Genomic DNA, 25605 nt, shown 5'->3' with positions numbered 1-25605 from the left:
CTAATCTTAAACCTAGATTACATTCATATCTATCCCGTAATAAAAGAAAATAAGGATAACATGCTCTAGACGAGCAAAGGAATTGATATCTTAAATCAAGTCACATTTCACTATCTTATTTATCAGCCACATGCAAAATAAATAGCTGAGAGAATCTCCAAAAACATAAATTTCACCAGTAACAAATATACCTGGCATCAGAGGAGCAATACCACTAACTTATGGAAAACAAAAAAATTGCCACGTCAAATCACAAATGTGAATCTGACCCACGATATGTCTAATTTTCATGAGTGCTTACTGTGCAGATCATAAAGACAACAAAGAGTAAGTATTGCAGAACAATGTGCACTGTGCTCATTCTGTTCTGCTAACACTGTGCAGTTGTTATGAGTGTGCTGTGGGTTGACCTAGAGGGGGGCCCAGCGCTTCAGTTAATTTATATATTATTAATTTTGCATTGGAGACGATGCAAATGCAAGTTCTATCACAAAATGAAGATTTGTTTACTGAATTCAGTGGTAGGAACTGAGGCAGGACCCTATTGTCTTAGTGTATAAGTATGCTTACGAATGTATAAATGTGTTGAGAAGAGAAATCAAGTGAAGTAAAGAGCCACACCTAAGTACTAAATACGGAAAGTATATTGTACTCTTACTCTGTTTCTGCTATGGAGACAAATTGCGTTATACACTAAGTTATGACCTAAACATTGAGCGATGAACTACTTATTAGCTTACACTTTAACTATATGATATAGGACCCTAGCGTTAAGGATAACTAATTCTCTTACCTACACTTGGAGGTGTAGCTGCTTACGCTCTTACATAAAATAATGAAGATATATGGCACTTATGTACACTATACAATTTTACTACATGAGAAATAATTCTGTACGGTAATCGAAAACCATGATGCAAAATACAATTCAAGCAAGATCTTACACAATTACTCAGTGTAGAATATGGAATTTATAACGTGAAACCAGAAATATGAAGCTGAAAGAAAAAAACAGAGAATATTATGCTCCCCAACACATGCACATATATGAGGAGAATTTAATGATTTTTCTTTACACACAAGTAAAAGAACTTAAGTAATGTAAACATTTTTAGTTGTAAAATACTAGAGAAAAATTGCGACAAATTATTTCAGACAACCAGTAAGATCCGTAAGTGAATCGAATTTTCTCCTTGGAGTAGATTAAATCAAATTTCTAACTTAACACAGTGCTGGATTGAATTTTGATTATAATGATGATGAATGTACATTGTAGAGGTTAGAATAAACAGGTTAGAATAGCAGTGAGAAAGTAGAATAGGGTGCAGAACCACAATTTGACCAAAAGTGAACGGCGGATTGACAGTGTCAAACAAAGTAATTTGAGTATAGGAACTAAGGGGTCGCAGTTGCAAATTTTCGGCCCTACAGGGACATAATTGAAATATGACATATCGACGTCTTTACTCAAAATCAAAAGTAATTCACAGAAAACGTATACATAAACAAAACATCTGGACTAGCCAGTCGTCACGATTAGGACAAGAAAAACTTAAATAATTGCATACACATGTATCGTACTCAGCTGACATACCACACAGCACTTCTTTAGAAATGAAAACAATCACATGTTTGTGTTTCAGTATGTCCTAAAATGACCAAAGTAAACCAAAAATGAGTATGATCTACACAGACTTGCCACCATTTCATTAACATGAGTACGTAATTGTGAAACTGATCACCATTTTCACGTTGACATAACGCCGTAAATATTCAACTGCGACTCCTAGTTTTTGTACTCAGATTCCTTTGGTTGATGCTGTTTTCTGTGCTAAACTTTTGATCAAATTGTTTTTCCACGCCCTATAAAAAATTGCAAGGCAAGAAGGAGTTGTAAGACATAAGCCATATTGGTAGGCTGTTTCTGCATCTCAAAGATGACGTCTATTCAGATTTCCCGCCAGTCGCATAGGAGTGGCGATAGTAGCGCCGCTATGAGTACGCAAATCAGGTCTGTTTTAACGGTCGTGAGCGTTTTTGAGACTGCACGTCGTGAGTTGATGTCATCAAGAATGCCTATAAGGCGACAAAGACGGCATTATGAACACCTCACGCCTGAATGTGAACAAGGTCGTTTAACAGGGCTAGGAGAAGCTGTGTTACTTCTGTAATACTGCAGAAAGATTTGGCAGGAATGTAGCCACTGTACGTGACCGCTGGAAGCGGTGGTCACGAGAATGTACGGACGCAAGAAGACCGGCCTCCGAATAGCCGCGTGGCACTATCGAGAGGGAAGACCATCGTGTTCAGCGTATGACTCTGGCGCATCTACTGCATCTGCAACATCAAAAAAATGGCTCTGAGCAGTATGGGACTTAACGTCTGAGGTTATCAGTCCCCTAGAACTTAGAACTACTTAAACCTAACTAACCTAAGGACATCACACACATCCATGTCCGAGGCAGGATTCCAACCCGCAGCCGTAGCAGCCATGTTCCGGACTGAAGCGCCTAGAACCGCCCGGCCACACCGGCCGGCCCAGAATAAAATAAAAACGGTGAATAGCTGAGGGAGTATGAAGGATAACAGTGGCGTATTTAAGTTTACAAAAACAATGACACGTTTTTACTAAAACTTTTATAACTACAACAAGGTGATAAATCAAAAAAAATGAGAAACAGAAACCAGAAAATAGATGGTACTTGATTGGCAAAGTATTCATTGGGATAGAAGCTATACAAATTCTCCTTTGAATTAATCCCTTTTAGAACGAAATCCGACTTTCTTTATATGAATCCAGTGAGAGGCCCAATTCCATTCAAATGAAATAAACTACAACCAAATAATCCACAAACTATGGTTCACCGGAGAACAGGGAGCTGTGAATATGATTCAACAAGCCGATGCCAGTGCAGTAATACATGAACCTTTCACCTTGATTCAGGCGGCGGCAGAAAACGGCGCGCTGTGGGTGAGGAGCGGCGTGCTGTGGCAGCAGCTGTAATGTTCTGACGCGTCCACAAAAATATGCAAAATTATACGGACTGGCTTTCTGATTATTATGAACTGGAAAACGTCTCTATCAGAACCCTGAAATCCGTCAGATTTCAGTGTGAGGTGCACCTGTTCTCTGGTCTGGCCAAAAAAAGTTTGACTCACAAGCACGCCGGTGCGTACAGGAATTGTTAAATGTCAGGCGGCAAACTCGGAACAAATAAGTTCACCCTCGTAACACAAGATATGTCCGGGATGATAAGCAGTTCCACTGTCGGTACAGTTGGAAACTGCCACTGGCTCTTAGTCCACCACAAATTTGAGACCGCAAGTCTCACCCACTAGGGAAAGACCTGAAGTTCTCCACCAGAGGAGGACCAGAAGATGAAGAAAGCAAAAAATCACATCCACTTTCCACCAAGCCTCGGTACTGGAGACGAATTAGCAAAACCCAAAACTGCCTCCACCTTGTACAAGCCAATCGAACTATTCTCTACTCATTGAATCCCCCCTTTTGACTATTCTGTTGGCCTGGTAGCCAATCCAGACACAGCTCCGGGGTTCCATCACTTAGGGAGCAAGCCTCTACTTTGCATGTCCTGAAAGGAGCCAATCGGTGACTCAAAATATCTCTTGTCTGAAAAAAAAAGATTTTAGACTAGGGAGGCGTCGCTCTCACGGTAAACATGGCCATGTTTCGGCAAAAAAAATCTCTACCTAGATGCGACTATAGTCCCTCAGTTATAGAGAGATCTAATCTTTCCAGGCCGACCATTTCCAATTTCTGAAATAAGGCTGTTAAGCTTCGCAGACGTCATGCCCGTGAAATCCAGTTTTTAGTCCACGACATACAGTCTTTTAGCGGTGTTTTGTATTTGACGGAAGACGAATGTTGGGAGAAAAATTCCGAGCTTTTCTGCCATAATGTTTTAATCCTATCTTACTTGAAGATGTGGCCTTAACGCCACGAAACCGGTAGTGGTACAGTAATAAAGGACCAAAATACAGTCGAAGCGGTTATTAATACCTAACATGAAATGTATGTTTTTGCCGCTCGCTAAAGAAACCTGGTGACTTCCTGGCGTCGGGTGAGTTACTGTCTTGCCTCCACTAAACACGTGCACCAGCCTCCGTGTCCGTATCGTCCCAGCTTTTAAAATGAGAATGCTTGGAGCTTTATGATCTTCCCACCTCACTCGAAAACCACCAACAAGAACATATCGCTCCACTGGCGATAACCCTAATCGAACCACAGCGAGAAAAATAACCATACTCAAACGTCAACACGCCTCTGGAGTGGACAACCAATGTTCATCTCTCAAGACACACCCAACGGTGGCATGACACAAATCGCGCCAAGATCCACTATCGATCACAAATAAATTTCTGTGGCAGCACTGTCGCCTCCCCGCTCTGAATGGTGGAACAGACCGTGCAATGCACACAATATCAATGGAGGAAATCAGTCCATTCATTCCAAGACCAATTTTGGGAAGAACTATATGTATAAGAATTGGGCAACTATTTCTGAACCAAAAATGCAAATTTCAGTTGTTCCAACACGTGCCTTTGATGTGGCTTGGCAAGCTACTAATACAGCAATGTTCAAGTGTTGAACTAACTAGTTTTCTCATAAACCCGAGATGTGTCCGCCGAGAATTCGGCACATTCCTACACGCGAAATATATTTCTATCCGTGAAACATTAGAGGATACCAGTACGCCAAGGATACCCCTATCAAGCAGGGTTCCGTGTGGGAAGGAACTGCTGTGAACAAGTTTTGTCCCTTACAACATATATACAGAAAAGCTATCAGAACAAGCTGAAAACGGGCCTGGTATTAATAGATCTTACATCAGCCTATGACACTGTCTGGACCGAAGGACTACTGCTCAAGCTTACTCGAATTATCAAATGCAATCAGACGTACACATTACTAAAAAATATGCTGACAGGCAGGAAGATCAAGGTCTATCTCCATGGAAAGAGCAGCAAAAGCATGGTCATAAACAATGGCCTGCCGCAGGGGTCAGCCCTGGCGCCGACCCAGATATTTGGGCTTATCTTCATATCTGATATGCCGAGCACCAGGTCGCGTAAATTTGCGTATGCGGATGATCTGGCCATCGCTTACCAAAGCAAAAATTTCGAAGATCTTGAAAAAACATTGAATGCGGACCTTGAAGCGCTGAACACCTACTACCTTAAGTGGCATCTGCATCCCAACCCCAATAAAACGACCAGTACCATAATACACCTTAATAACAGAGCTTCAAGCAGGAAACTATAGCTTTCGCTGAATGACCGGCATATCAGACATGAAGATAAGCCCAAATATCTGGGAATAAAATTAGACCGCACACTAACGTTTAGCTCCCATCTGGAAGACACCAAACAGCAATTAAAATCTCGAAATTCCATTATGTCTAAACTGGCCGGATCATCATGGGGGTGCGGAGCTAATACACTAAGGACGTCAGCATTAGCCCTCGTGTACAGCGTGGCTGAATATTGTTCACCAGTCTGGGCGAAAAGTGCGCATGTAAATAAAGTAGACACCCAATTGAAAGAGACGATGAGAATTATCTGAGGCACACTTAGGGCTACCCCACGTGACTGGCTCCCAGTCCTTGCCAACATAGAACCCCCTGATATAAGGCGCTCCATGGCGACCTCAAGAATATATAGGAAGATCGTACACAATCCAGAACTCCCTATACACCAAGACTTATCACCCATCAACAGGCTAAAATCTAGGTCCCCCTTTTGGAAGATTGGCAGGGAATTACAGGACTTCGACCCAAAGCTAGCCTGGGGGGAATCCTGGCGCAAAGGGACACACAAGAACCAAAAGCTTATCGATGACCCCAGCAAGAAGGTAAATGGCTTTGATCTCCCTCGGAAGCTCTGGGTTGCCTTAAATCGCCTTAGAACAAGCGTGGGAAGATGCAAACATCTAATGAACAAGTGGGGACTTGCGGAGAGTCCTGTGTGTGAATGTGGTGAAATCCAGACAATGGACCACCTACTGATGTGTTAAGTGGTAGGATATAGTGGTGAACTGAAGGACATACATTACCTGCCTGACCTAGCCATAGATTGGCTCAAAACTATAAGTAGCATTATGTAGTGTTGTAATTTCCTGGTGGATTGTAATGACACTGTAATATTTGCCTTGTATATGCCGAACGAATAAATAAATAAAACCAGTACATGATAAGTTTGCGGTAAATTATCAAAGTGAAAATTCTGGACAGAAAGCCACGAACGCCAAATCATTGATCAGATGTCACAGGAGAAGATCTTATCCGCTAATTATGATAATAAATCACTCAAGAAGTGTAAGTGCAAACAAGTAAAGAGCAATACACTAAATGTCCGGTAACAAATGAATCTTAACACTGTTTTAATAGCCTAACTGTACAAGTTTTATTCTATGAAGTGATTTACATCGCAGAAGTGATGAATCCCTAAGGACTTCTTGAGTTCAGTGTTTCGTGTTCCATCGTGTTTGGATGAGCTATTCTACGAACTCGAACAGGTCCGATATAGATTGGGTAAAATTTGTGGCTGGATGCTTTTGCTTATTTGATAGCGGGAAGCTTCTACGAGAACTTTTTGTCCAATCTGAAACTCTTGTTTCCAAGCTTTCCTGTCCCATGCACCCTTTTTCTTCGCACCTGTCACCCACATACGTCTGAGAGCCGGTTCTACAATATTTCTGTGTTGTTTCAGGGTTCGCGGCGGAAAGTCAACTACCACGCGAATCAGGTCATTGGGCTGCCTACTTTTTAGCACGAACACTGGTGCCATTCTTGTGGCTTCGTGTGGCAGCTCATTCATTAAGTCTGGAACCGCGAGACCGCTACGGTCGCAGGTTCGAATCCTGCCTCGGGCATGGATGTGTGTGATGTCCTTAGGTTAGTTAGGTTTAACTAGTTCTAAGTTCTAGGGGACTAATGACGTCAGCAGTTGAGTCCCATAGTGCTCAGAGCCATTTGAACCATCATTCATTAAGTCCTGGAAATCATGAAAGAAGTTATCCAAGGTGGGCTGCCATTTCGTGCAGTAGATGCGGCAGAGATTCCCGTGGCTTTTCATTATTCTCTATTCCGGAGACGATTGGTCTTATCCTGTGCCGTCTCAACACGGCCTTTCATTTGTTTGAGCTGAACTGGAGTCCATTGTTGGAGATTATTCTGTCCACATGTCCTACTTGCCACAGGAAAGCTTTGAAAAAAAGCTTTGCTCGCCATTTGTAGCCTTCTTCAGTGGCATCAGTGCGACGTATTTAGACGTTAGATGCACAACACTATTATGTAGCGGTACCCCCATACTCGTACGTGGGAGAGGTCCCATGAGATCTGTAGCGGCCATATGCTTTAATTTCGTCGGAATGATAAGAGTACTGTGGCACCTGCATTGTGACTGTTGTGTCTTTCGATTTCTGACATGCCTTACACAGCCCCAGTACTCTCCTTATCCTCCTTTCCACGTCTCTAAAATAGCATAGTGTGGTACCTGTAACTCAACTGTGTGTGCCATATCACTTTATTCACTTCATCAGCGACGCAGACGCGCCACAATACTTCTTCCCCTTCTCATCGATGGACACGATAGAAAAGCTCCCGTTTACTTAACAAATATAACTGCCTAATCTTTGTTTCTGCACGGTCCTTCAGTCTCACCATCAAGACTGACAGAGCATGGTCTTTCTCCTGTTCCCTCCCGATGTCTTCCAAGCTCACTGTCACACAATTTTCAAATACTACATTTTTTATACAGTATAGACCGAATTGCTCCACCTGCAGTGGATTCACACTGTTTCTCTACAATCCTATAGGTGATCGTGACAACGCATCATCAGTGATATTCTCTTCCCCAGGTACGTGAGTAGCTGTAAACTCAAATTGTTCTAATGCGAGAACCAGGCTTGTCAGTCTTTTATGTGGAGTTTTGTTGTGAGAAAAACTCTAACGCCTTGTGGTCGGTGTATACACTCGTTTCTCGATGATACAACAAGAATCTGAATTTCCAGGAGCCCCAGACGACCAACAGTGCTTCCAACTCGGTGGATCAGTAACCTTTTTTTTTTTTTCATGTGCTCAGAACACAGCTTCCGAAGTGATGACACTTTCTGCAGGACCTGACCATCGTTTTGCAGGACAATGCTCAATCACGTACAGTGCAAGCTGTTACTGATTTGTTTGACTGATTGGGCTGCTAAGTGATATACCACCTACTGCACACCCCTGACTTAAGCCCTCGTTCAACTCGATTTCTAAACTGAAGGAAACACTTCATGGCATTCGCTTCAGAACTGCTACAAATTCGTTGGGCAATAGACCGCGCCGCTCGAACTGCCAACACAACTGGCACTGCTAAGAGTATCCTACGACTTCCACATCGCTAGCAACGGGCTATACACAATACTGGTGACTACTTTGAAGGTCAGTAAAACTTTGGAATACGTATCTATTTTGTACGAGCTGTAAATAAATAGTTGCCACTATTAAGGTCCCAACCCTCGTATTTTTTCGGAATCCAGAGAGATTCCCTCTGCCGTAATGATGTGGCCAAGGAATTTGACTTTGGACGTTACGATACATGATATTTACAGTTACAATACACTCTCTGAAGGCACGGAGGATTTCCCCTAACGTCTTGTTGTGTTCAGAAATGGTTCAAATGGCTCTGAGAACTATGGGACTTAACTTCTGAGGTCATCAGTCCCATAGAATTTAGAATTACTTAAACCTAACTAACCCTGGAATACTCTCTTTCAAATTCTGAAGGAGGCGGGGGTAAAATACAGGGAGCGAAAGGATATTTACAATTTGTACAGAAACCAGATGGCAGTTATAAGAGTCGAGGGGCACGAAAGGGAAGCAGTGGTTGGGAAAGGAGTGAGACAGGGTTGTAGCCTCTCCCCGATGTTATTCAATCTGTATATTGAGCAAGCAGTAAAGGAAACAAAAGAAAAATTCGGAGTAGGTATTAAAATTCATGGAGAAGAAGTAAAAACTTTGAGGTTCGCCGATGACATTGTAATTCTGTCAGAGACAGCAAAGGACTTGGAAGAGCAGTTGAACGGAATGGACAGTGTCTTGAAAGGAAGATATAAGATGAACATCAACCAAAGGAAAACGAGGATAATGGAATGTAGTCGAATTAAGTCGGGTGATGCTGAGGGAATTAGATTAGGAAATGAGACACTTAAAGTAGTAAAGGAGTTTTGCTATTTAGGGAGTAAAATAACTGATGATGGTCGAAGTAGAGAGGATATAAAATGTAGACTGGCAATGGCAAGGAAAGCGTTTCTCAAGAAGAGAAATTTGTTAACATGGAGTATTGATTTAAGTGTCACGAAGTCGTTTCTGAAAGTATTTGTATGGAGTGTAGCCATGTATGGAAGTGAAACATGGACGATAACTAGTTTGGACAAGAAGAGAATAGAAGCTTTCGAAATGTGGTGCTACAGAAGAATGCTGAAGATAAGGTGGGTAGATCACATAACTAATGAGGAGGTATTGAACAGGATTGGGGAGAAGAGAAGTTTGTGGCACAACTTGACTAGAAGAAGGGATCGGTTGGTAGGACATGTTTTGAGGCATCAAGGGATCACAAATTTAGCATTGGAGGGCACCGTGGAGGGTAAAAATCGTAGAGGGAGACCAAGAGATGAATACACTAAACAGATTCAGAAGGATGTAGGTTGCAGTAGGTACTGGGAGATGAAGAAGCTTGCACAGGATAGAGTAGCATGGAGAGCTGCATCAAACCAGTCTCAGGACTGAAGGCCACAACAACAACTAATCTAAGGACATCACACACATCCATGCCCGAGGCAGGATTCGAACCTGCGACCGTAGCGGTCGCGCGGATCCAGACTGTAGCGCCTAGAACCGCTCTGTCACTACGGCCGGCTCTTGTTGTGTTGCCTCCACGTCGGCTCCGCAATCAGTAGATCGTCCACATTGCTCGTGACAGTTCGTTTAATAGAGTCACTAAGGATTCAGTCTGGTCCGCTGATGAAAGCAACCGAAGAGACATTCAAACCGAATGGTAACCGTTTGAATTGATAGCCTTTACCGAACGCAAGAAGTGCCGTGTATTGCTGGCAGTAAGTTGGGACTGTTATTGGGCAGAATCTCGATCTTAAATTCAAACCATGGAAATTTTGTAGCAGATCTTCTAGCTTTTCTGGTCGATCCGTTTCCGGTTCAATTATCGTGTTGATCTGGCGCTAATCTACCACCAAGCGAATCATGCTGTCTTGTTTCTCAGTCACAGTGCTTGGATTATTGTACATTGGGGCCGCTGGTTCGATAATATCTTCGTCCAGCATTTTATTAATTTCCAAGTAGATTTCTGTCGGTATACCAGTGGTATCGTGTGGGGTGACACAAAAACTTTGTTGTGGTCCCACCAGGAACACATGTTCGAAATTTCTGATTGCACGTGTCTTTGGCAAGAATACGTCTGCGTTCTCTCTTAACTGATTGTCCCGCTTTCACGCGTTGGGTTATTGTCTAAGTTGTTCAGCATGCAGTCTATTGCATTGTGCACTTCTTGATGAATTTGTGTCCCTCTTCTGCTGTCGGTCTACTTCAGAATCGATGTGATGGTCCTACGGCTCCCTCTACATTGGTAGTGAAACTCCCACTTTGTGCAGGATAACATCACCTAGTCCTATATACAGAAGGGCTAGCTGTTCATTTAAGAAGTACGTTCCAAACACTGCATCGATATTTAATTTTATCCATATTTTGCAGCTTAAAACGTGACTGTATTCAAAACATTGGAGGTATGAATTAAACAACGTGTTTTATTAACTACACGATGCATTTCGGACACTGTGGGTCCATCGTCAGGTGTAATTTGTCTTAATATATGTTTTATTTCTTCTCCTGAATGAGGTGAAATGCATTTCATGAATTAAGACAAATTACACCTGACGATGAACCCACAGGATCCGAAATGCATCGTTTAGTTAATAAAACACGAAAAAGTTGTGACTGAAGGCGTTGTTTAATTCATACTTCCAATGTACTGTATCGATAGACAGAGCGGGGACGACCAGGAAGTTTGTCTCTAGCATATGCCCTTGGCAGTTGACCACCAGTCGAATCTAAAACTGCAGCTCAGTGTGCTTCCCCGTCACGGCTACTTGTATTCTTGTTTTAGTGATTTTGAGCGCAGGCCATGGGTACTTTTCGATGAATCTATTGTATGCACTCTCTGATATGGCCGTAATGTGGCTCCCAATGTTGATAATTCCTGTCAGACGGACGTCCCCTACGGTTACATGAATGATGGGGTGTAAATCCTGTCTGCTGATCACCTCTTTTTTCTCATACAAAATCCTCCTGTGTCCTCATACTGTAATAAGTTAATGTTGCCCGTACCGATACTATCTGCGGCTTTGTTTTGGGCTGACGCCGCAGTGGCCGTCTGTCAGATCCCACGCAGATTTCTGCTTCGGTTTCTGTTTGAGGGATTAGCTGGTCTGATTTCCAATACGTTGTTTATGTTGTTCTGGTGATCGCGTTGCCGACTTCGCCTACCAATCCCTCCATTATTGCTTCTTTGCCCTGAGTTCCAGACCGGATGCACGAAGTGGTTAGAATTTTGAATATCCCTCCTGTCGCTATTTTCGTTTTTGTGAAAGTTACTGCCATACATTCCCCATCTGCTCCTATCATTCCACTGAGGCTCATTATTAAATCTTTGGCCTTGATGCTGGTTTGTTGTTGGCCTGTTTGTATTTGTATTTTGCCCGTCATTATTTCCTCAAGATGTACCTTGCAAATTTCGTTCATTATGTCTCATTTGGTGGCCGTTGTGACCGAGCGGTTCTAGGCACTTCAGTCTGGAACCACGCGACCGCTATGGTCGCAGGTTCGAATCCTGCCTCGGGCTTGGCTGTGTGTGATGTCCTTAGGTTAGTTAGGTTTAAGTAGTTCAAAGTTCTAGGGGACTGATGACCTCAGACGTTAAGGCCCATAGTGGTCAGAGCCATTTGAACCATTTTTGTCTCACTTGGTCCCTCGCGTTTTTTGCTTTCTTGACAGAGTCTAACTCTTATAGAGCGCTTTTGAGTGACCCTTTGTCATTTAATTTGCTAATGAGCAGTTAGGGGTACCACAATGCCAGTTTTATGTCGCAGCGTCGCATTATCTCCTTATCGCTATACAGTTGATCCAGATAACGGTCCTTGTTGACATGCATCTCGAAAAACATTACCACAACGTGGCACCCCAATCCTTCGTAATCCCTCTCTGACATAATCTCGTGTTTAATCCTTTTTCGGGTGTCCTGTGACCAATAGGTATTTAGGAAAGCCTCTCTGAATTCGCCGTAACTGCGGCAGTTTGTTGCAGAGCCACGCATGTGCTCTGCTATTGAACCTTCCAGGTATCTACAGACAAAACCCAATTTGTATACTGGTGGCCATGACTCGAGTAGTACCCTATCATACTGAGTAAACCATGACTTGGGTGAAATTAATTGTGGTTCTCTTTGTAAAGCTGGAAATTTTGAACTGAGAGGAAATGTTTCAAGTCGAAACATTCATAATTTTACGCCCCTAAATGCCAACGCACGTCCGCCAAGATTTCATGATCGACCGATCCCTGAATGTTGTTGCAGCTACATCTACATTTATACTCCGCAAGGCACCCAACGGTGTGTGGTGGAGGGCACTTTACGTGCCACTGTCATTACCTCCCTTTCCTGTTCCAGTCGCGTATGGTTCGCGGGAATAACGACTGCCGGAAAGCCTCCGTGCGCGCTCGAATCTCTCTAATTTTACATTCGTGATCTCCTCGGGAGGTATAAGTAGCTGGGGTAGGGGGAAGCAATATACTCGATACCTCATCCAGAAACGCACCCTCTCGAAACCTGGACAGCATGCTACAACGCGATGCAGAACGCCTCTCTTGCACAGTTTGCCACTTGAGTTTGCTAAACATCTCCGTAACGCTATCACGGTTACCAAATAACCCTGTGACGAAACGCGCCGCTCTTCTTTGGATTTTCTCTATCTCCTCTGTCAACCCGATCTGGTACGGGTCCCACACTGATCAGCAATACTCAAGTATAGGTCGAACGAGTGTTTTGTAAGCCACCTCCTTTGTTGATGGACTACATTTTCTAAGGACTCTCCCAATAAATCTCAACCTGGCACCCGCCTTACCAACAATTAATTTTATATGATCATTCCACTTCAAATCGTTCCGTACGCATACTCCCAGATATTTTACAGAAGTAACTGCTACCAGTGTTTGTCCCGCTATCATATAATCATACAATAATGGATCCTTCTTTCTATGTATTCGCAATACATTACATTTGTCTATGTTAAGGGTCAGTTGCCACTCCCTGCACCAAGTGCGTATCCGCTGCAGATCTTCCTGCATTTCGCTGCAATTTTCTAATGCTGCAACTTCTCTCGTGTCACCAGAGTCACATAGTAGTGTTTCCGTACGTCTGAGTCGCGCACATTTGCGGTCCGGCTCGGCCCTTTGTGCACTACGCGCCGCAGACTTCGCGCGCTCGGCCGAGCGCCGTTCCCAGTTAAGCGGCCGCTCCTGCCGTTTATCGGCCTGTGCCGTGGGACGTGTGGCTCCAGGTTGGGTTCCAAAATGTTGTCTTTGACATTGCTGGTGACCTACGAAATCACGGCGACGTACTGTTGCTTCTGGCTGAATTTGTCTCACCTCACCCGCCAGCTCATTTTCTGGGGAGTGAGACGCGTTTGATTCCTAACATTTCTTCCTGTGTCTTCCCAATTACTCTCTGCCCCTGATTTGTATGAAGATAAATATCCTTCCTGGTTGCGCTCACTTCGACCTTTGCCAGCGCTGCCTGATCTCGCTCAATTTGGGCATTTTTCGACGCATCTCGTGCTACTAATCTGGCTGTCCTAGCCTCACATCCGAACTGCACCACCACTTCTCGCGTCTCATCTGACGTTTGCCTAATATCTTCAACCTCTGTTTTTACACCCTTAACTTCATTCCTGACCCGATTTACGTTTTCTGCAAACCCATCAGCCCTCCTTTAAATCGAGCGAGTTGGCGCAGTGGTTAGCACACTGAACTCGCATTCGGGAGGACGACGGTTCAATCCCGCGTCCGGCCATCCTGATGTAGTAGGTTTTCCGTGATTTCCCTAAATCGCTTCAGGCAAATGCCGGGATGGTTCCTATGAAAGGGCACGGCCGACTTCCTTCCCCATCCTTCCCTAATCCGATGAGACCGATGACCTCTCTCTTTGGTCTCTTCCCCCATACATCCCAACCCAACCCTCCTTTGAATTTCCTTAATCTCTTTCGTTTCTACGTCCTGTCTTGTCGCTTCTGAATTTCCCTAATTTCATTCATGAGAATCTCCTGTCTTTGGTCTTCTTCCTGTCGTCGTTTCTCTGCCTCAAGCGTAAATTAAATATCGACTCTAACTGCGTACTTCCAGTAACGTATCCTGGACTAGACGCACGCCGCTTAGCTGCTCTGTGGCGCATTGCCCGCGAAATCAGACTGTTACTTTCCCTGACTTTACCTCTTTCCGTATTTAGAGAAACTACGTGACCTGCCACCTGGGCATCCTTTTCGCTTTCATTTCCTAAGTGAAATGAACCCTCATCATTGGAGTATTCTGCATTTGACATCTGTGCTTTGTATGCAGAATGATTTAAATGAAGTTCTTCCGCCGTCCTATCCTGTTCTGCATCAATAACTAGCTCGTGTTCCATTATGGATGACATTAGTGCGCAGACTTTCTCACTACATACACGAGCTTTCCTTCTCGTAAGTATTCAAATCAACTGCTACTTGCCGGCCGTTGTGGCCGAGCGGTTCTAGGCGCTTCAGTCCCGAACCGCGCTGCTGCTACGGTCGCAGGTTCGAATCCTGCCTAGGGCATGGATGTGTCTTATGTGCTTATGTTGGTTATGTTTAAGTAGTTCTAAGTCTAGGGGACTGATGACCTCAGATGTTAAGTCCCGTAGTGTTCAGAGCCATTTGAACCATTTTTTCAACTGCTACTTCCGCAAGTTACCGACTCTAATGCATCACGCGCCACAACTCTGATCTTCTTCCATATAATGCAGGCATTTTTGCCTAAGCCCATGAAACAAAAAATACTCTAAAAGTCTGCTCCACAAAAGCTTGCACAACGGTGTTAGAAAAGACGCAACATCAGACTAGAAGTGACGCAGAAGTCACTGACAAGATACAATGAGAAATAAAAAATAGATGACACAGACAGCACATTCACTGACAAAAAACGACTACAACATAATACAAATTACTGAGATACTAGAAATAGCACCAAAACTGAGTCTATATGTTCTCAGTGCACCATAGTCTGACTTTGAAAAAAAGGAAAAAAAACGCGCCTGTTCCTTAAGATAAAGCACTGACTACATCACAGAAGTGCCACGATTCGAGATCCTGGCCAAGGGATTCTAATTGCAGGCCGTCGCTTGCTTTGATCATAAATATATGTCCGACTGATGCTAAATGCTACTATATTTACATAATGAAAAGTATTATCTTCTCAATAACCTTCAAATTGTGAGCTACACCCTTAATTTTTATGTATGAAAATACTGAATTTACTCGTGGCACCTTTGTTGGCTATGCCTGCAGTCACTTTCAGAACTCAAATTGATAATCAATTTAACTAATATAATAAGATTGAACCTTGAATTGTTTGTGTATCCTTGTATCACCAGAATAAAATAAAAATGGTAAATAGTTGAAGTTGTGAATGAGAACAGTGACGTATTTAAGTTAACAAAACTAGTGACAAGTTTTTAATAATCCTTTTATAACTACAGTGATCTGACAAATCTTACAAAAAAAGAAAAAAGACAAACACGAATCAGGAAAGAGATGGTGCTTCACTGGCAAAGCATTTGTTGTGGTGGAAGCTGTACAAGTTCTCAAGTGCATTAATCCCTTTACGACGCAATCTGACTTTGTCTAAATGAATCCACTCTGAGGCCCAATTATATTCGAACAGAATCAACTACTACCAAGTACACCAAAAGCTATGGTTCACCGGAGAACAGGGAGCTGTGAGTATCATTTAACAACCGTATGCCGGTGCAGCAATACTTTACCCTTTCACTTTGATTCAGGCGGCAGCAGAAATCGGTGCGCGGCAAATGGAGGGCAGCGACAGCTGTAATGTTCTGACATGTCCACGAAACTTTACAAACTACGCGGACTGGCGTTCTGATTATTAAAACGTCGCTAACGTCCCTATCATAGCCCTGAAATCCTGCACCTTTTCGCTGGTCTGGCCAAACCAATTTCAAATGGTTCAAATGGCTCTGAGCACTATGGGACCTAACATCTGAGGTCAGCAGTCCCCTACAACTTAGAACTACTTAAACCTAACTAGCCTAATGACATCACACACATCCATGCCCGAGGCAGAATTCGAACCTGCGACCGTAGCGGTCGCGCAGCTCCAGACTGTAGCTCCTAGAACCACTCGGCCACTCTGGCCGGCAAAACCAATTTCACTCACAGGCACTACACTGCGTGCTGGAATTGTCAAATGTCAGATGACCGACTCAGGACGAATAGGTTCACCCACACAACACACGATATGTCCAAGATGATATACAGTTCCACTGTTGGTGCAGTTGGAAACTGCATCTGGTTCTTAGTCCACCACAAGTCACAGACCGCAAGTCTCATCCACTAGGTAAAGACCTGAAGTTCTCCACCAGTGAAGGTCCAGAAGACGAAGAAAGCAAAGAATCACAACCGCTTTCCACCAAGCCTCGGTATGGGAGCCTCCACAGTGTACAAACCAACCGAACTATCCTCTACTTATTGAATCTCCTCTTTTGACTGTTCTGTTGGCCTGGTAGCCAATCCAGACACAGCACCAGGGTTCCCACACTGGGGTAGCAAGCCTCCGCTTTGCATATGCTGAGAGGAGCCAGTCAGTGACCCAGAATCTCTCTTGCCTGAAAAAAGATTTTAGACTAGGGAGACATCAGTCTCACAGTAAGCATGGCCATGTTTCGGCAAAAAACGTCTACCTAGATGGGACCACAGTTCCTCATTTGTGGAGAGATCTAATCTTTCCAGGCCAGCCGGCCGGAGTGGCCGAGCAGTTCTAGGCGCTACAGTCTGGAACCGCGCGACTGCTACGGTCGCAGGTTCGAATCCTGCCTCGGGCATGGATGTGTGTGATGTCCTTAAGTGAGTTAGGTTTAAGTAGTTCTAAGTTCTAGGGGACCGATAACCTCAGAAGTTGTCTCATAGGGCTCAGAGCCATTTGAACCATTTTTTTCCAGGCCAACCATTTCCTATTTCTGAAAGAAGGCTGTTAAACTTCTCAGACAGTCGTGCCCGTGAAATATATGTTTCTGCCTCTCACCAAAAGAAAATATTTGACCTTCCCACCATTTGCACAAAGGCTCAGATTACAGCAGTCTCTATTAAATGGCTTCCTCCAACCACTTTTCGCCAACTGGCCACCTTCACGATATACTGTCGCCTGGCCCAGGTAAAATTTTTTGTTAACTGGAGCCCTCGTGCTATAATCCCCAGAGCACTGCTTCCCAGAGTCACTCGCACAGCCAGGTCACTGGACTCAGCATTTATGGCCCACAGTTCATCTCTCTCCATGTTCTCTGTCGCCTACACTATGGCCCCTAGAGTGCAAGCTCTCTACAGGCTACAAATACTGTTATATGAACATTCTGCCCACTATTTCTTCAAGTAAAAGCCGTAAACCACACATACCAAATATATTACTGGGGAACAACAAGATTGTGATCTAAAATATCTGACTGATAATGCCGTTAAAGCGAGAGAGTGGTGTGCCACCTCTCAATATTTCCTAAACAAATGTATTCCCGAAATTTCAATTCTCTACATTAATTGCTTCTTGGTATTGCGATATGAAGTACGTTGAAATGCAAACTAACAGAACCAGCTCAAGTCCTGTATGACACCACTTTTAAGCAGGCATGATCTATGAATGATGTCACTCTGGATAAAACTATGTCTGCAAATATCTACATATTGTTAGTAACGAACATAGGATGTAGGTAATAAAGTAATAAGTAATTCTGAACACTTTTGGAGAATACAATAACGGATGCAATAAACGTATCTTGAGTAAAGATAGGGACACTAAATAGCAGTTCTGTCTGAGGAGACGATGATGAGCCATACCTTTACTGTAGAATCCATACACACTCAACTTAATGCACCTTTTGTCGTAGAATTAGCTATGTTTCACTTTACTTGTAGGATGTACGATTTATATTTTTCCTTGCTTGCATTCATACATCTGGAACCTTGCTGCTGAGTAAAGTATGATACTTATCTAAGAGGCCTGTTGGATTTAGTTGCGAACTACTTGGATTTTATGTATAATTCGGGATTATACTGTGTTGAATGTGGTGAGAATCCAGCGTGACTCGCTATTCCTTCCTGTTAAATAAAGATTTAGGTTCGCTATTTTATTTGACTGACTTGGTGTGTAAAAACGGTTTCCACATTAGTGAGCATACTAAATATGATCTGAGTCAGATCCAAATTATTCCTAAACAAAATTGCATTACAATAGAAGGACAATTAAGGGGCTCCGGAAAGGCTCAAAATCATGAAAAGTTCAATTTTTACTTTTTTGCGTTTTCTGAATCTGCAGACTATTACCATTTAATAGATATATAATTTATTCAATTCCGAAGACTACAACTATTTTTAAATTTTTTTTGAAATGTGTTCTACATGGGGCTGACCCACTGTGGCGCTGTTAAACTGCTTTCAAATGGTGTTATTATTAACGTCCGTGTTCATCAGGTACATTTTAGTGATGTGAGATAAAGTATGTGTTGTGGCTAACCTGTGATGGTTCAATATACATCGCTGGTGTGATTGTCGATTGTTTCATGTTTATTTACTCTGTCGTTATCTCGAAAATATTCGTAATTAATTCTGTTTCTTGAGTCTCTGTTTTGCTGAAGTATAATAATGAGTAAAAGTAAAGTTATTAGAAATCCTCTGAAGGCTTTTAAGAAAAGGAGAAATGTTGAAAAGCCAAAGGTATGTGTTATTACTGTAAACAATAAAGACGATAACCAAGTGAGTGAACCTAACCTCTCAAGTACACCTGCCCATAGCAGTCAAAGTGGGAAAGAAAATACTTCATAGAAGAAACTTGGTTCAATGAGTGAAAACTATGAATGTTTTATGGGCGAATCGGATGTGAATGAAATATTTGATATGTCGGTTCTCAAAGGAATTTTTTCAAACTGTGTAAGATGTATTCATTGTAGTGAAGTTGGTCTGGAACTCTCCATAATAAAGCACGTAGGACTTGCTAGTGAAATACAACTGAAATGTGATAAGTGTTCATACATGACCACCTTTTGGAACAGTGTTGCAGTAACTGCAACTGAAGAAAATGGTAGCAAAATCTACGAACACAACAACGAGCGATGCTTGCTTTAGACAAGGAACTCCTTCGGGCTGCAGACAAGGCTGTAAAGAGTCTAGAAATACAAGCAAGAGTAAACAGGAGGAGGAACAAGAGGAAGTTGGAGGAGGAGTTTGCAGAGGATGAAGATAATCCATCCTATGGACCTGGAATGCATTAAATAGTTAATTCAATCTTTGTCGCTCGATTCCCAAAACTTTTATTTTCTCATACTAATTACATGTTTTCTAAGGATCTTCCAAACATATTTGTTTCAAACTTTCAGTAAATGTTACATAGTACCTTCTGCATAATTTAACACAGCCTTTTTCCAAAAAACTGTATATTTTTGAATATATAAATAAAAAATTGCAAAAAAAATGTTGTGAATTTTCATTACAATTGAAAAAAAATCATCTTTAATAACTGAACTAAAATTTTGTAAAATCCCTGTGTTAAGTTGTAGCCCATATTCCAATAAATAATCTGTAAAAAGTTCAACTTCCTACCTCAAATACTTTGTGAGGAAAGATGTAAAATATAAGCGTTATTTTAACATTGCAAGTATAGGGCGTTCCGGAGCCCCTTAAAATAAGTGTGATAGCTGAGCAGGCCAAGTATGTGTTCACCATAATAATTTTATCGAAATGTAAAGCTATACGTCGGAAGTCCGCACTATCGTAAATGTAAAGAAATTGCGTGAATAAATAGACATTGAGGAACTGCACGTAAAAGTATGTTTCTAGTACAGTACTACAATGATAATCTCAGAACGATATAAATGAAGGCTTAGTTACGTAAAATGAACGCGGTGTACGTCAGTGGATTAACTGAGACATGCAAACCTGCTACGTAAATCGGAAAGCGCGTGATGAAACCGACGAGAGATGAATCGAGTCGTCGCACGAAAATTTGTTCCGATGGTGAAAAACTACACTACTGGCCATTAAAATTGCTACACCAAGAAGAAATGCAGATCATAAACGGGTATTCATTGGATAAATATATTATACTAGAACTGACATGTGATTACATTTTCACGCAATTTGGGTGCATAGATCCTGAGAAATCAGTAACCAGAACTACCACCTCTGGCCGTAATAACGGCCTTGATACGCCTGGGCATTGAGTCAAACAGAGCTTGGATGGAGTGTACAGGTACAGCTGCCCATGCAGCTCCAACACGATACCGCAGTTCATCAAGAGCAGTGACTGGCGTATTGTGACGAGCCAGTTGCTCTGCCACCATTGACCAGACTTTTCAATTGGTGAGAGATCTGGAGAAAATGCTGGCCAGGGAAGCAGTCCAACATTTTCTGTATTCAGAAATGCCCGTACAGGACCTGCAACATGCGGTCGTGCATTATCTTGCTGAACTGTAGGGTTTCGCATGGATCGAATGAAGGGTAGAGCCACAGGTCGTAACACATCTGAAATGTAACGTCCACTGTTCAAAGTGCCGTCAATGCTAACAAGAGGTGACCGAGAAGTGTAACCAATGGCACCCCATACCATCACGCCGGGTGATACGCCAGTATGGCGATGACGAATACACGCTTCCAACGTGCGTTCACCGCGTTGTCGCCAAACACAGATGCGACCATCATGATGCTGTAAACAGAACCTGGATTCATCCGAAAAAATGACGTTTTGTCATTCGTGCACCCAGGTTCGTCGTCGAGTACACCATCGCAGGCGCTCCTGTCTGTGATGCAGCGTCAAGGGTAACCGCAGCTACGGTGTCCGAGCTGATAGTCCATGCTGCTGCAAACGTCGTCGAACTGTTCGTGCAGATGGTTGTTGCCTTGCAAACGTCCCCATCTGTTGACTAAGGGATCGAGACGTGGCTGCAAGATCCGTTACAGCCATGCGGATAAGATGCCTGCCATCTAGACTGGAAGTGAAACGAGGCCATTGGAATCCAGCACGGCGTTCCGTATTACCCTCCTGAACCCACCGATTCCATATTCTGCTAACAGTCGTTGGATCTGGGCCCAAGCGAGCAGCAATGTCGCGATACCACAAACCGCAATCGTGATAGGCTACAATCCGACCTTTATCAAAGTCAGAAACGTGATGGTACGCATTTCTCCTCCTTACACGAGGCATCACAACAACGTTTCACCAGGCAACGCCGGTCAACTGCTGTCTGTGTATGAGAAATCGGTTGGAAACTTTCCTCATGTCAGCACGTTGTAGGTGTCGCCACCGGCGCCAGCCTTATGTGAATGCTCTGAAAAGCTAATCATTTTCGTATCACAGCATCTTCTACCTGTCGGTTAAATTTCTAGTCTGTAGCATGTCATCTTCGTGGTGTAGCAATTTTAATGGCCAGTAGTGTACGTGCGTAGCAATTTACCTGAGATGCAAGTAGCGTTGAAAAAATGGCTCTGAGCACTATGCGACTTAACTTCTGAGGTCGTCAGTCGCCTAGAACTTAGAACTAATTGAACCTAACTAACCTAAGGACATCACACACATCCATGCCCGAGGCAGGGTTCGAACCTGCGACCGTAGCGGTCGCTCGGTTCCAGACAGCAGCGCCTAGAACCGCACGGCCACTCCGGCCGGCTGCAAGTAGCGTGTTTTGCATCCTGTATCTCTTCAGCCTACGCTATAAACTGGTAGACCTTAGTAATCTCGAAAGAGACGATTTCAGTGGCGCAAGGCGAATCACTGTTGGATCTACCACTGTGTTCCGACCCTTGCCCTCAGTCCTCCTACCAACGGTAGCGATGCTCCACGTGACGCCAACGCCAAGCAACAACTCCACTTGACTGCCTCGTTATAGAACTCTACCAATGTCATTATGATATTGAGCAATTTCATTTAACAATAAAGCAAAGGTGACCTTACCAAAGTAAAGACGATCCGTCATGAAATTCGGTCGCTGACAATTCAATAAAATGAAAATGAATAAAGATGATCGTTATTACGTGAATTCATGTAAAGATAGTAATCATACTGTGTAGTTGATTTTCTTGTCCTTTCACCGTGAAAGAATTGGTAAAATATGTGAATTGTGGTTGAAAATAATATATTTATTTTCAAAACGTTTTAGAATTCTGTAAAATGTATTACTTGGGGCTGAAGTCCGATATAACAATAGAAAACTATAATTAAAGGAAGTATCTGTTAAACACAACCGTAGGTGTTTTTTGCAAGTTGTAGGTAGAGAATTAATGACAAGACATTCAATGGCCTGTTCAGCATCAAAAGTGTGTTTATACTGTAAGTAGGCTGTTTAGGTTTTTATGTTGGTAACGTCACCTAGCGCTCTGTATGAAAATCACTAGCTATGCTGTGTGCAGTCTGTGGCTGGTGGGCATTGTTGAAATAGTCGCTATTGTAGTGTTGGGCAGTTGGATGTGAACAGCGCGTAGCGTTGCGCAGTTGGAGGTGAGCCGCCAGCAGTGGTGCATGTGGGGAGAGAGATGGCGGAGTTTTGAGAGCGGACGATCTGGACTGTGTCCATCAGAGACAGTAAATTTGTAAGACTGGATGTCATGAACTTATATATATATATATATATAATGACTTTTGAACACTATTAAGGTAAATACTTTGTTTGCTCTTTATCAAAATCTTTCATTTGCTAACTATGCCTATCAGTAGTTAGTGACTTCAGTAGTTAGAATCTTTTATTTAGCTAGCAGTATTGGCGCTCGCTGTATTGCAGTAGTTCGAGTAACGAAGATTTTTGTGATGTAAGTGATTCATGAAAGGTATAGGTTATTGTTAGTCAGGGCCATTCTTTTGTAGGAATTATTGAAAGTCAGATTATGTTGCGCTAAAAATATTGTGTGTCAGTTTAGTGTTGATCAGAATAAGTAAAGAGAGTAATGTCTGAGTACGTTCAGTTTTGCTTAGCTGTTTGAAAAGCAAATAATGTAAGAGGTTTATCAGCACAGTCATTCATAAATTTTTCTAAGGGGTCGTTTCAGTACCTTATATGGAACTAAATATTTGTGGGCTAAACACCTAGGGAACTTCCCCAGCAGCCGTCAGTTGTGGTTTTATTCTGGAGTGGAACATTCCAGAAGCAGTTTTGAATGTGTCCTATTCCACACAAAACCCGTCCAACTCTACACAATAATTAATTATCGTCTGTTTCAAAAAGAAGCAACTGAAAATCTTCTAGTACCAGATTCATTAATAGCTTTAGCTAAACATCAAAATCGCTTTATTAAATTAAAAGGAACAAATTTAACTTCTACTTTCTGGTACATGCAATACTTTCATACATCAGTCGATCGTCGTCTTTTACAATTTGACATCCAGTTGTTAGTGTTACACGAAAAGGGTCCTACTTGTGGTAATGAAGACTTGGGAAAATACAGTGCAATAAATCCATACAGACGAATGGAAAAACTGGTAGAAGCCGACCTCGGGGAAGATAAGTTTGGATTCCGTAGAAATGTTGGAACATGTGAGGCAATACTGACCTTACGCCTTATCTTAGAACAAAGATTTAGGAAAGGCAAACCTACGTTTCTAGCATTTGTTGACTTAGAGAAAGCTTTTGACAATGTTGACTGGAATACTCTCTTTCAAATTCTAAAGGTGGCAGGGATAAAATACAGGGAGCGAAAGACTATTTACAATTTGTACAGAAACCAGAAGGTAGTTATAAGAGTCGAGGGGCATGAAAGGGAAGCAGTGCTTGGGAAGGGAGTGAGACAGGGCTGTAGCCTATCCCCGATGTTATTCAATCTGTATACTGAAAAAGCAGTAAAGGAAACAAAAGAAAAATTCGGAGTAAGAATTAAAATCCATGGAGAAGAAATGAAAACTTTGAGGTTTGCAGATGACATTGTCATTCTGTCAGAGACAGCAAAGGACTTGGAAGAGCAGTTGAACAGAATGGACAGAGTCTTGAAAGGAGGATATAAGATGAACATCAACAAAAGCAAAACGAGGATAATGGAATGTAGTCGAATTAAGTCGGGTGATGCTGCGGGAATTATATTAGGAAATGAGACACTTAAAGTAGTAAATGAGTTTTGCTATTTGGGGAGCAAAATAACTGATGATGGTCGAAGTAGAGAGGATATAAAATGTAGACTGGCAATGGCAAGGAAATCGTTTCTGAAGAAGAGGAATTTGTTAACATCGAGTATAGATTTAAGTGTCAGGAAGTCGTTTCTGAAAGTATTTGTATTGAGTGTAGCCATGTATGGAAGTGAAACATGGACGATAAATAGTTTGGACAAGAAGAGAATAGAAGCTTTCGAAATGTGGTGCTACAAAATGCCTCTGAGCACTATGCGACTTAACTTCTTAGGTCATCAGTCGCCTAGAACTTAGAAATACTTAAACCTAACTAACCTAAGGACAGCACACACATCCATGCCCGAGGCAGGATTCGAATCTGCGACCGTAGAGGTCGCGCGGTTCCAGACTGAAGCGCCTAGAACCGCTCGGCCACTCCGGCCGGCGTGGTGCTACAGAAGAATGCTGAAGATTAGATGGGTAGATCACGTAACTAAGGAGGAGGTATTGAATAGAATCGGGGAGAAGAGGAGTTTGTGGCACAACTTGACAAGAAGAAGGGACCGGTTGGTAGCGCATGTTCTGAGGCATCAAGGGATCACAAATTTAGCATTGGAGGGCAGCGTGGAGGGTAAAAATCGTAGAGGGAGACCAAGAGGTGAATACACTAAGCAGATTCAGAAGGATGTAGGTTGCAGTAAGTACTGGGAGATGAAGAAGCTTGCACAGGATAGAGTAGCATGGAGAGCTGCATCAAACCAGTCTCAGGGCTGAAGACCACAACAACAACAACAACACAACAACAAAAACTTGCAATACGCATGCTCTGTGTTACTAGCTGTCGATGTCGACTTGTTTCTTGACGAAAATTTTCGTACAGAGTTACTAGTGGATACATTTCATACGTTTATGGTGGGCTTAAAAGAGCAAATTACTTTTGTTCAAATTATGATAAACTTTCCTGCCGTTTATGCCTGCTACGCTTGATAATGGTCATTAACCGAAACTATAGTGAACTGTGGAAAATAAATGACAGCTGAAGGTTTCAGCACGAATTTTAACAGTACTCCGTCTATAACACCACATCTGAAATCATCCTTCTGTGGCACCACACCTCAAACGTTTCTGTTCCCTTCTTTTCTGCTGCTTACACAGTCCGCCA

The sequence above is a fragment of the Schistocerca piceifrons genome, chromosome 2, assembly GCF_021461385.2.
Source record: "Schistocerca piceifrons isolate TAMUIC-IGC-003096 chromosome 2, iqSchPice1.1, whole genome shotgun sequence".
Taxonomy (NCBI): domain Eukaryota; kingdom Metazoa; phylum Arthropoda; class Insecta; order Orthoptera; family Acrididae; genus Schistocerca; species Schistocerca piceifrons.
The sequence above is the reverse complement of the archived record's forward strand: the minus strand, read 5'-3'. Positions refer to the sequence as shown.